This window comes from Oncorhynchus gorbuscha, linkage group LG24 (genome assembly GCF_021184085.1).
Source record: "Oncorhynchus gorbuscha isolate QuinsamMale2020 ecotype Even-year linkage group LG24, OgorEven_v1.0, whole genome shotgun sequence".
NCBI lineage: Eukaryota > Metazoa > Chordata > Actinopteri > Salmoniformes > Salmonidae > Oncorhynchus > Oncorhynchus gorbuscha.
Genome location: NC_060196.1, coordinates 25675494 through 25689053, shown reverse-complemented (window position 1 = coordinate 25689053; position 13560 = coordinate 25675494). Strand labels below are relative to the sequence as shown.

At 42.6% G+C, this 13560-nt stretch overlaps 1 long non-coding RNA gene across 1 annotated transcript in view; it reads left to right on the top strand.

Annotated features, from left to right (window-relative positions):
* The first annotated feature begins 1481 nt into the window (after positions 1–1481).
* LOC124012906 overlaps positions 1482–13560 on the top strand; it is a 71722-nt gene continuing 59643 nt past the window's right edge. Inside the window, exons 1-2 of the long non-coding RNA XR_006834791.1 lie at positions 1482–1925; positions 9873–9930. This is a non-coding gene — a long non-coding RNA (uncharacterized LOC124012906). The remainder of the gene's footprint in view (positions 1926–9872; positions 9931–13560) is intronic.

Below are 13560 nucleotides of genomic sequence, written 5' to 3'. Positions count from 1 at the left end.
GGCACAATGCTAAATATAATGCAGGAAATAAACCAACCCTCAACTGAAAGATGTAAGACAAGTCATCGTCACTGTTTGTGCTGTTATGGGAACTCTTGAATGTGTGTAGTTCATGGTGTTCGATTATTGCAGCTTTAAATGAGACAGTCTTGAGGTCCCTGAAGTTTGCTGCTGTTTATGTTTAGATGATTTCCTCCCTCTTCTATATTTGCCATTGCCTCAGGCTTACCAGTGTACCACACAGTAAATCACATTTTAAGACCCAAAGTATTAAGTAACAAAAATGATAAGTCACACACACGCGTGCACGCACACACACACACACACACACACACACACACACACACACACACACACACACACACACACACACACACACACACACACACACACACACACACACACACACACACACACACACACACACACACACACACACACACACACACACACAGAGCCACCCTCAGCTCTGAATCAGCCCTTCTACGGCTCTTCCCCTCTGTCACGACTTTCGCCAAAGTCGGTGCCTCTCCTTGTTCGGGCGGCGCTCGGCGGTCGGCGTCGCCCCATCGCCGATCCACTTTTCTTTTTCCTTTGGTTTTGTCTTTGTTTTCAAACACCTGTTTTCCATTTCACAATGATTTGTTCCTGTATTTAAACCCGCTGTTTCCCCCATGGTGTTGTGCGGGATTATTTCATGTTCAGTTAGGTTTATTTTGATGGCTGTTTTTTTATGCTGTGCTGTGTTCTGTGTTCTGGTGCTGTGTTCACCCGTGCGTTATCTTTACCGTCTTGTTTTGGTCAAGTGTATTGTTACCTTGTGCCTTGTTGAGTAAAGTACGTTGCTCACTCATTCTGCTCTCCTGCGCCTGACTTCAAGCACCAGCTACACTCACCTTCTGACACCCTCCCTCTATTTACATCTCTCTCCCCTTTTTTGTCCCCCTTGCCCTCTCCATATCTCTCTCGTGTTTAGCCTGTAAGCACTATTTCAATCCTCTGTCTGAGAGAGAGAGAGAGAGAGAGAGAGAGAGAGAGAGAGAGAGAGAGAGAGAGAGAGAGAGAGAGAGAGAGAGCTAGTGCGTGTGAGAGAAAGAGGGAAATGGGAGGGTATGTCAGACAGGATTTAGAGTTCAAGTGCACATGTAGAAAATTGCCTGAATAAAAGGGAGACTGAGTGGGAAATAAGCAAGGAGGAAGGGAGGCAAAAAGAGGCACAAAGTGGAGAAAGCAGTGCTCTTACGCTCTCTTTCTGAGAGAAAATGTATTAACCCGGGAATAAGGGAAGAAATGGAAGTACAAAAATGAATACTGGGAGAGAGAAGAAAAAAAATCCAGCAACCCCCTCCTCTTCCCTCTCTCCCAAACAACACACTCCTCCTCTTCTATCCCTCCCTCCTGGATATTTCACCATGAAATCCCAGTCTCGCTCTAGCTAGCTTTCCCTTTTCTCCCCTCCCACCTCTTTACACACAGGCACACACACCCGGGCTGACTCCTTCCCTCACACGCCTACTATCCACTTTCGCCTGAGACCGCAGCCAGCGCAGGGCTCAGTTTTTTATTTGATTTTTTATTTGCCTTGCTTGCTTTGGGTCTTTCCCTCTTGTACAGCGAGACGAGTCCCATTTCACCCCTCCTCTGCCCCTTAAAACATAGGCCCTGGATTGTCCCTGCATCAGACTGCATGCTACCAATTGATTTGTGCATCTACTCCTCCCTATTATTTGAGCTCTTTATATTAAAAATTGCTCTCTAGCTTTAATGTAAAATTCGGTTCATTTTGAGTAATTTTTTTCACATACCCATTCTGGAAGAGAGGACGAAGAAAAGAAGAGAACGCTCACGGAATGGACAGATGAAAGGGGACAGCAGAAAAAAAGAGTGAGAAAATGGAGAGCATGTTCTGTGGGAGAGCAAGAGAGGTAGGAGAGAGAGTACCGGCACCACCAAGAAACATTAGAGCGAGAGAAGAGAAGGGGGGCCAGTAGAGGGTCAAAATCAAGGGAAAAGGAGGAAGAAAAGAGAAGGAACAAGACTTCTCTCCTAAACGTGTGCTAGTACTTTCTATATCGCTTTTGTGTTTTTTGCCCCCTCACTTTTCCTCATCTTTTATAATTCCGTCAAGGTCCCTCACGCCTCTGTGTCTCTGTCCATATCCTTTTATCCTCTTCATACATTCATCGCTTTCTTTCTCTCAGATTCTCCTTTCTCCCGCCCTCCTCATTGCCTTGCTCCATTTTTCAACTATTTTAAAATCTTTCCCCTAGGATCCTAATCCCCCATCCTATCCCCTCTCTCTCTCTCTCTCTCTCCTTCTCTCTCTTCCCTATCTCCCTCTCTCTCTTACTCTCCCCCCTCTGCTGTTCTCTCACATATGCTATCTTAAGTGCCTCCCTGTAGGATTACCCTTGGTCGCATTTAGATGGGTATTTCGGAGGGGGCTGCAATTCAGAGCATCCAGTTTTGGGAGTCCAGACAGAGGAGAAAGAGAGAGAGGGAGACTGGGTCTGGGGGGGTTTGGAGTGAGAGGTGCCTGGCGGATCACTCTTATGGCGGATCACTCTTCTGTGACTCCCTACGCATTCGTGGGGTTGTACCAATCACGTTTCATGTTATATGTCGATGTGTGTATCGAAAGGATGTTGTGTGTTATAATGAAGCGTTAAAGGAGGCATGAAGGGCATGTCGGCTTGGCTGATGACAGCCAAGTTTGATTATTTTAGTATTACAATATGGGCATTGGGAATTGGGAATTAGAAGTATAGGGTCGCCCCTTCTCTCTTTTTGTTATATGCTCCTCCCATCTTTTTCCCCTTTGCTGTCCTGTCTTCCATCCGGGTACCCCTCAATCTGTCTGTCCTTCTGTATTGAAAGACAATATTCACAAATCAGGACATGGTCTGGTGTCATCAATAGATCGGGGGAAAATTAACTACGGGTTCCCGAAACACTCAAAAAGTTTGTTTGATTATCTTTCCTGCATTTTTGGGGGATAACCTGTTTGATGTGGTGATATTTGCTGGTAAAGAGAGAGACTTGGTATGTACATACAATTTCGACACCGAGCAATAGCAATAGGAGTATCTTGTGTTCATTTTAAGACATCGTGGTCATTCATTACTTTGCCTCACATGTCATATTAATGTAATGGCATGTGAGGCAATGGCGATTCACACTACATATGTTATTGATATGTGATTGTTGGTTAGAAAAAGACCCAAATATGCTCTACCCAGCTGCTAATCCATCCGTATGTATTGTATGTCCAGTACCAGTATGTAAACCCACCTTCTCCTCTCCATCATCAGCCTGATATACACTACATATACACAAGTATGTGGACACCCATTCTCCATAGACAGACTTTGGCAGTAGAATGTCCTTGCTGGAGAGCTAAGTGGCACCTTTCCAACAAGTCAGTTCGTCAAATTTCTGCCCTGCTAGAGCTGCTCCGGTCAACTGTAAGTACTGTTATTGTGAAGTGGAAACGTCGAGGAGCGACAACTGCTTAGAGCAAAGTGGTAGGCCACACAAGCTTACAGAACGGGACCGCAGACTGCTGAAGCGCGTGGCACATAAAAATCCTCTGTCCTCAGTTGCAACTCTCATTACCTAGTTCCAAACTGCCTCTGGAAGCAAAGTCAGCACAATAACTGTTCGTCGGGAGCTTCATGAAATGTGTTTCCATGGCCGAGCAGCCGCACACAAGCCTAAGATCACCATGTGCAATACCGTGCATCGGCTAGAGTGGTGTAAAGCTCGCCGCCATTGGACTCTGGAGCAGTGGAAACACATTCTCTGGAGGGATGAATCACGCTTCACCATCTGGCAGTCTGACGGACAAATCAGGGTTTGGCGGATGCCAGGAGAACGCTTCCTGCCCCAATGCATAGTACCAACTATAAAGTTTGGTGGAGGAGGAGTAATAGTCTGGGCTGTTTTCATGGTTCAGGCCCCTTAGTTCCAGTGAAGGGAAATCTTAATGCTACAGCATACAATGACATTTCAGTCAATTCTGTGGTTTCAACTTTGTCGAAACGGTTTGGGGAAGGCCCTTTCCAGTTTCAGAATGACAATGTCCCCGTGCACAAAGTGAGGTTCATACAGAAATGGTTTGACGAGATTGTTTTCGAAGAACTTGACTGGCCTGCACAGAGCCCTGACCTCGAACACATTTGGTATGAAATGGAACACCGACTGCGAGCCAAGCCTAATCGCTAAACAGGAGTTCCCGACCAAACTAATGCTGTTGTGGCTGAATGCAGCAATGTTCCAACATCTGGTGGGAAGCCTTCCCAGAAGAGTGGAGGCTGTTATAGCAGCAAAGGGGGGGACCAACTCCGTATTAATGCCCATAATTTTGGAATGAGATGTTTGACGAGCAGGTGTCCACATACTTTTGGTCATGTAGTGACCAATCTTTCCCTTTCTCTCTTCCCTCCCCTGTGTTTAAGTCGAACCAGTAGGACTACAATACGCGGCCGAATTTCATTGCATGTTTCATGCATAGTTACAGGATGAATTCACATGTATTGATTTGATTAATGAAGACATCATCTCAATAGTCTGTGTGGGACGTCCCTTTGTTTAGAGAGACAGGTTGTAAATGACAAGAATACTGTATTTCTCAGATGGAGGTTGACATCACATCTAAATACCACAAGAGTACATTATTATCATAATATTTAGTTGTACCCGATTTCAAATCTATTAGATCCATCCATTTCAGAAATGTGGAAATCATTCATCATCACATTAGGCTCATATGGAGAATTTTAACGAATATACGAACAATGTCACCCGCCAGCAGCACATGTGATATTCCAAACATGTAACAGAAATACATATTGTACAAGCCCATCGCTCTAATCTGTCTACATCTTGCTCTCTTAGGTTAGGTCTCAAATAGCACCATATACCCTTTTGTAGTGCACTACTTTTGACCAGAGCTGTATGGGGGCTCTGGTCAAAAGTAGTGCACTACATAGGGAATACGTGTACCATCGATGTGTACCATTGTTTTAGCATCCGAATGTTCCCCTCACCATCAGTTCCATTGCTCATACTTAAGAGATGATATTCAACCGCAGCATCATACATTAACTGGATCAGTGCAGACCTAAGGATTTCCTCTGCAGGCTGGCTCTGTGTGTGTGTGTGTGTGTGTGTGTGTGTGTGTGTGTGTGTGTGTGTGTGTGTGTGTGTGTGTGTGTGTGTGTGTGTGTGTGTGTGTGTGTGTGTGTGTGTGTGTGTGTGTGTGTGTGTGTGTGTGTGTGTGTGTGTGTGTGTGTGTGTGTGTGTGTGTGTGTGTGTGTGTCTAGATGGGGTTGACTCATTTAGATGCAGGGCCTTCAGAAAGTATTTACACACTTTGACTTCTTCCACATTTTGTTGTGTTACATGCTGACTTTAAAATGGTTTTACATTGAGATTGTGTGTCTCTGGCCTACACAATATCCCATAATGTCAAAGTGGAATTATGTTTTCAGAAATGTTTACAAATGAATTAAAAATGAACAGCTGAAATGTCTTGAGTCTATAAGTATTCAACCCCTTTGTTATGGCAAGCCTAAATACGTTGTTTAACAATAATAGTGTTGAACGTGATTTTGTAACCATGCCTCATCTCCGTACCCTACACATACAATTATCTGTAGGCTCCTCAGTCAAGCAGGGAATTTCAAACACAGATTCAACCACAAAGACCAGGGAGCTTTTCCAAAGCCTCGCAAATAAGAGATGGGTAAAAAAAAAGAAAGAGCATACATTGGATATCATAGTCACTAAAAAATCATGTTAAACACTATTGCACACAGTGTGTCCATGAAACTTAAGCACATTTTTACTCCCAAACGTATTTTGTCTTGTCATAACAAAGGGGTTTGAATACTTATTGACTCAAGACAATTCAGATATTGAATATCCCTTTAAGGATGGTGAAACTAAGAATTACACTTTGGATGGTGTACCAATACAACCAGTCACTACAAATATACAGGCGTCCATCCTAACTCAGTTGCCGGAGAGGAAGGAAACAACTCAGGGATTTCACCATGAGGCCAATAGTGACTTTAAAACAGTTACAGAGTTTATGGCTGTGATAGAAAACTGAGAATAGATCAGCAATTTATTTTTTTTACCTTTATTTTGAGAGGGAAGTCATAAATAGGGTCTCTTACTGATGAGCCCTGCATAAATACATTGAACATATACAATGTACAAAATTACAAAACATATTAAGGAAAAAAATACATTTATCAACATAGAGATCATTACTCTGAACTGACCAAGGGGGACACCTAATTTCAGAGAGCTCTGTAGTTTCTCCGCAATACTAACCTAAATGACAACGTTAAAAAAAGGAAGCCTGTACAAAATAAAAAATATTCCAAAACATGCATCCTGTTTGCAATAAGTCACTAAAGTAAAACTGCAGAAAATGTGGCAAAGAAATGTACTTTATGTCATGAATACAAATTGTTATGTTTGGGGCAAATCCAAAACAACACATCACCGAGTACCGCTCTTCATATTTTCAAGCATTGTGGTGGTGGCATCATGTTATGGGTATGCTTGTCATCAGCAAGGTCTAGGGAGTTTTTTAGGGTAAAATAAATGGGATAGAGTTAAGCACAGGGAAAATCATGGAGGAAAACTTGGTTCAGTCTGCTTTTCAACAGACACTGGGAGAAAGAATCCCCATTCAGCAGGACAATTACCAAAAGTACAAGGAGAAATATACACTGGAGTTGCTTACCAAGACAACATTGAATGTTCCTGAGTGGCCTAGAATGTTCCTGAGTGGGCTTGAAAATCTATGGCAACACTTGAAAATGGCTGTTTAGCAATGATCAACAACCAACTTGACAGAGTTTGAAGAATTTTGAAAAGAATAATGGCCAAATGTTATACAATTCAGGTGTGCAACGCTCTTAGAGACTTACCCAGAAAGACTCACAGCTATAATCACTGCCAAACATAATTCTAACACATGTATTGGATCAGGAATGTGAATACTTATTCAATTGCGATATCTGTATTTCATTTTCAATACATTTGCAAACATTTCGAAAAACATGTTTTCACTTTGATATTATGGGGTATTTTGTGTGAGAGCAAAAAAATATAGTTAATCCATTTTGAATTCAGGCTGTAACACAACACAATGTGGAAAAAGTCAAGGGGTATGAATCTTTCTGAAGGCAAGGGTTGAATGTCAATTTCTGGTATGGAAAAACTCCCAGTGTGACTGTTGCAAAGCAATATATCCGCAGAGCAATAGACATATTGGTATACATACAGCTGAAGTCGGAAGTTTTTCTTGTTAAATTTCTTGTTAAGTTTTGGCAAGTCGGTAAGTACATCTACCTTGTGCATGACACGAGTATTTTTTTCCAACAATTGTTTACAGACAGATTATTTCACTTATAATTCACTGTATCACAATTCCAGTGGGTCAGAAGTTGACTGTGCCTTTAAACAGCTTGGAAAATTCCAGAAAATGATGTCATGGCTTTAGAAGCTTCTGATAGGCTAATTGACATAATTTGAGTCAATTGGAGGTGTACCTGGGGATGTATTTCAAGGCCTAGTTTCAAACTCAGTGACATCTATGTTTGACATCATAGGAAAATTAAAAGAAATCAGCCAAGACCTCAGAAAAAAATGGTAGATCTCAACAAGTCTGGTTCATCCTTGGGAGCAATTTCCTGATGGTCTGAAAGGAACCAGGTTCATCTGTAAAAACAATAGTACGCAAGTATAAACACCATGGGACCTCGTAGCCGCCACACCGCTCAGGAAGGAACATGCAAAAAGTGCAAATCAATCCCAGAACAACAACAAAGGACCTTGTGAAGATGCTGGAGGAAACAGGTACAAAAGTATCTATATCCACGGTAAAACGAGTCCTATATCGACATAACCTGAAAGGCCGCTCAGCAAGGAAGAAGCCACTGCTCCAAAACCGCCATAAAAAGCCAGACTACGGTTTGCACATGGGGACAAAGATTGTACTTTTTGGAGAAATGTCCTCTGGTCTGATGAAACAAAAATAGAACTGTTTGGCCAAAATGAGCATCGTTATGTTTGGAGGAAAAAGGGGGAGGCTTGCAAGCCAAAGAACACCATCCCAACCGTGAAGCACGGGGGTGGCAGCATCATGTTGTGGGGGTGCTTTGCTGCAGGAGGGACTGGTGCACTTCACAGAATAGATGGCATCATGAGGTAGGAAAATTATGTGGATATATTGAAGCAACATCTCAAGACATTAGTCAGGAAGTTAAAGCTTGGTCGCAAATGGGTCTGCCAAATGGACAATGACCCCAAGCATACTTCCAAAGCTGTGGCACAATGGCTTAAGGACAACAAAGTCAAGGTATTGGAGTGGCCATCACAAAGCCCTGACCTCAATTCTCTAGAACATTTGTGGGCAGAACTGAAAAAGCATGTGTGAGCAAGGAGGCCTACAAACCTGACTCAGTTACAGCGGCTCTGTCTGGAGGAATGGGCCAAAATTCACCCGACTTATTGTGGGAAGCTTGTGGAAGGCTACCTAAAACGTTTTACCCAAGATTAAACAATTTAAAGGCAATGGTACCAAATACTAATTGAGTGCATGTAAACTTCTGACGCACTTGCTGTCTCTGCCTGGCCGGTTCCCCTCTCTCCACTGGGATTCTCTGCCTCTAACCCTTTTACAGGTGCTGAGTCACTGGCTTACTGGTGCTCTTTCATGCTGTCCCTTGAGTGGGTTGAGTCACTGACGTGATCTTCCTGTCTGGGTTGGCGCTCCCCCTTGGGTTGTGCTGTGGCGGAGATCTTTGTGGGCTATACTCGGCCCTGTCTCAGGATGAGGACCTGAGCCCTTGGACCATGCCTCAGGACTACCTCGCATGATGACTCCTTGCTGTCCGCAGTCCACCTGGCCGTGCTGCTGCTCCAGTTTCAACTGTTCTGTCTGCGGCTATGGAACCCTGACCTGTTCACCGGACGTGCTACCTGTCCCAGACCTGCTGTTTTCAACTCTCTAGAGACAGCAGGAGTGGTAGAGATACTCTTAATGATCGGCTATGAAAAGCCAACTGACATTTACTCCTGAGGTGTTGACTTGCTGCACCCTTCGACAACTACTGTGATTATTATTATTATTTGACCATGCAGGTCATTTATGAACATTTGAACATCTTGGCCATGTTCTGTTATAATCTCCACCCGGCACAGCCAGAAGAGGACTGGCCACCCCTCATAGCCTGGTTCCTCTCTAGGTTTCTTCCTAGGTTTTGGCCTTTCTAGGGAGTTTTTCCTAGCCACCTTGCTTCTTCACCTGCATTGCTTGTTGTTTGGGGTTTTAGGCTGGGTTTCTGTACAGCACTTTGAGATATCAGCTGATGTAAGAAGGGCTATATAAATATATTTGATTTGATTTGACTGGGAATGTGATGAAAGAAATAAAAGCTGAAATAAATCATTCTCTCTACTATTATTCTGACATTTCACATTCTTAAAATAAAGTGGTGATCCTAACTGACCTAACACAGGGACTTTTTACTAAGATTTAATGTCAGGAATAGTGAAAATAGTTTTTGTATTTTATGTATTTGGCTAAGGTGTATGTAAAGTTCAGACTTCAACTGTATACAGTAAGCGGACATGCTAATAGACATACTGGGAAACAGACAGGTGGATGTACAGTAAAAACAATGGACAGCCTAACAAACAAGCCAAGACAAATATAGATAAAACAGAGGCTACCTCTCTTCAGGGGTATTAGGGGAGCAGCAGTCAAGCATACAGAACTAGAACGGGAAGTTTTCAAAAGAAGTAAAGATGACTGCAAAAAATGTAACCGTTTTTTTTCTCTTTTTCAGACCTGACCTATGCACCCAACATTGCCAATCCCATTCCATGTAGCCCAAGACCTGAAAAGTAAGCAGTGGTGTAAAATATTACTTAAGTAGGTTTTTGGGGTATCTGTACTTTACTTTACTATTTATATTTTTGACTACTTTTACTTCACTACATTCCTAAATAAAATGATGTACTTTTTACTCCATACATTTTCCCTGACACCCAACAGTACTTATTACATGTTGAATGCTTAGCAGGACAGGAAAATGGTTCAATTCAAATACTTATCAAGAGAACTTCCCTGGTCATCCCTACTTCCTCTAATCTGGCGGATTCACTAAGCATGCTTTGTTTGTAAATTATATCTTAGTGTTGGAGCGTGTACCTGGCTATCCGTAAAAAAAATTAAAACATGAAATTAGGCTGTCTGTTACATTTACTTATTTAAAAGCAAATACTTTTAGACTTTTACTTAAGTCTTATTTTACTGGGTGACTTTCACTTTTACTTGAGTCATTTTTTATTAAGGTATCTTTACTTTTACTCAAGTATGATGTTTGGGTGCTTTTACCCCCACCGAAAGTAAGGAGATATTTTTATTTTCAGTCAAAACTAACCAACACAAATCATCCATCATACTTCACTTATCTTTCAGGGAAGTCATCTGAATGTGAATAGAATCAAGTGCTCTATCGGTCATCTTTTTTTCTCAAACATCTAGCAGTGAGGAAGATCACTTGGTCAGCCATTTTGAGCTCGGAACCGATCGACCCATTGATTTACCACCAGAACAATTGAATTACAACTCCCCGAGTCATCCTATAATGATTCCGTTTAAGGTTGTTCTACCAAGGAAGCTAAAGAGAAAACTAATGATAATGTTCTACGGTGATGGGTATTTCATGTCACTTTGACATACTGTATTTCCTACTGAGTTACAAGTGGTGAGGTTGCCAGTTGGTCATGTCCTGATCCTGCAGTCTTGTATGTAGTGAATTGCTAGGGAATCATGGAGAAGCAGAGGAGTATAAAGAAGAGCATGTGGTTTGAGAAGCTTCACATTACATTTTTGTCTTTGTAACTCCCCGTTCCCACCAGCAGAATAAGACATTCTGCCCTGGCGACACAATAGAGCCCTTCATATCCAGATATTGTCACAATGTGTTTTTGCAGCACCATATGCACACCTACACCCAGTTCAATTGTTCACTTGGTTATGCTACGGACTTTACCTGATCAACGCATTCTTGTTTACTGTGTTCGTTTAGAAATGTGTATAGGCTCCCTTCAGCGTTTGTGTTTGTGCGTGTGTGCCGTGGCAGTTTAGGCATCACAATTAATCATGCCTCAATATATGTAGATTATTGGCTTTTCAGATACAGTATATGTGCTGATTTATTGTGTGTGCAGAACTAGGCTTGGTGAATGTGTGCACAGGACAGTACTGATGAAGTGGCTCGTGGTGGCCTGTGGTGGTATAGCTGTTTACTGTGGCTGCCTTTGGAGCACTGTCTCCCTTCACTGTCTCTATCCAAGAAAAAATAAATAAATAAAAACAATGAGTTGCTAGTGTAGAGCATTGTACAATGGTGCAACCCAGTGCCAGTGAGGGCTGCCAGTGTAGCCCGCTCCACCCCAACAGGGCAGCAGCGCTTGGGTTAATGTCTGAGGACTGGAGGAATGTGTCCTGTTAGACAGGGAGAATTCCTCAGTCCTGCATGAGTAGGTCACTGTGCTGACAAGAGCCTGCCTCTTATTTTAGCACACACCCTCCCGCCTGCCCTCTCTCTCTCTCTCTCTCTCTCTCTCTCTCTCTCTCTCTCTCTCTCTCTCTCTCTCTCTCTCTCTCTCTCTCTCTCTCTCTCTCTCTCTCTCTCTCTCTCTCTCAATTCGCTTTATTGGCATGACGTAACAATGTACATATTACCAAAGCTTATTTTGGATATTTACAATAGAAAAATAAATAAAAATGAGAATCAAAATTGTCAACGGGACAACAGTAAAAACAACAAGTGTCAAAATAACCATACATTCAACAATAACAATAAGCATACAGTAGAGTACATGTGCAGGTTGATTGCTCTGTCAGACACTGTCCCTCAACTTATGGCAGGCAGCGATGTAGTGCGCTGCCAACCCACAGCTCTCTGCATCCTCCCCCAACAGGACGGGTAGCCTATCCTCATCAGAGGTCTTTGAAACCTTGACTAAGGGTTTCAAAATTTGGGAAAATGACACTCTGTAATTGTTTTATATTTTTTTACATTTTGTCAGGAAATGCAGCTCCGTCTCAGGTTTCTTTCCCTCTCTCTCTCTCTCTCTCTCTCTCTCTCTCTCTCTCTCTCTCTCTCTCCCTATCCTAGGCCCTTTCTGCCGCGCTCTCTCTCTCTTTCATCGTGCTCTCTCTCTCTCTCTTTCATCGTGCTCTCTCTCTCTCTTTCATCGTGCTCTCTCTCTCTCTTTCATTGTGCTCTCTCTCTCTCTTTCATCGCGCTCGCTGTCTCTTCGCTCGCGCTCTCTAATAGCGCTCGCACTCTCTCATAGTGCTCTCTCTCTCATCACACTTTCTCTCTCTCTCATCGCTCTCGTGCTTTCTCATCACTCTCTCTCATCACTCTCTCTCATCGCTCTCTCTCTCTCTCTCTCCCTTCCCCCTTGCCTTTTCTGCCCCTCTCTCTTTCACAGGTAGTCTATCAACCTCTCACTCAATCTTCCTTCTTCTCTGTCTTACTTTCTGCTCTCTTTTCACTCCTGTTCATTGTCTCATTTGTTCTTTATCTCCATGTCTCTCTATTCACATTGACATATCCTCCACTTACATCAGGTATCCTATTATCTGTATGCACTATACCTACCCTTCATTGATCTCTTTCTCCTCTCAATTCTTCAATTTCAATTCAATTCAAATTTAAGGGCTTTATTGGCATGGGAAACTTATGTTAACATTGCCAATGCAAGTGAAGTAGATAATAGCTCTCTCTCTCTCTCTTCAGCACATGGAGTTCAGTACCATGCTGTGCTGGGGGTTGGTTGAGAAAGGGAAAGATACAGACTGTGTGTCTGTGTGTACTTGTTATTAATGCAGCATGGTACAGTGTCTGTATAGTGTGCCTGGTGCTGCTGGTCATGTATGATTTATAACATCTGTTCCCAAACACAGGAGGTTGTTGGCACCTTAATTGCGGAGCACGGGCTTGTGGTAATGGCTGGAATGGAATGAGTGGAATGTTATCAAATACGTCCGACACAATTTGAAATAGTGTTTTTTACATTGGATAAAGGTAGAGACTCAGAGCTCAAAAATGGTATATCATACACCACAGTTGAGGAACAATGGGAGAGTCATTTTGCTTTGAAAGTTGATAAACATGTAACCTCACTTTTGAGAAGAATGGCCCTTGGATGTTTTGGTACACCTACTGGAGAGCTCTTCTTTGTCTACACCCATTCAGCATCATTCATACCCTCTTAAACTTTAGTCCCACCCAGTTCTTTAACTTTTTATGGCTGCAGGGGCAGTATTGAGTACCTTGGATGAAAAGGTGCCCATGGTAAACGGCCAGCTCCTCAGTCTCAGTCGCTAATATATGCATACTATTATTAGTATTGGATAGACAACACTCTGAAGTTTCTAAAACTGTTTGAATTATGTGTGTGAGTATAACAGAACTCATATTGCAGGCAAAAACCTGAGATATTCCACTTCCT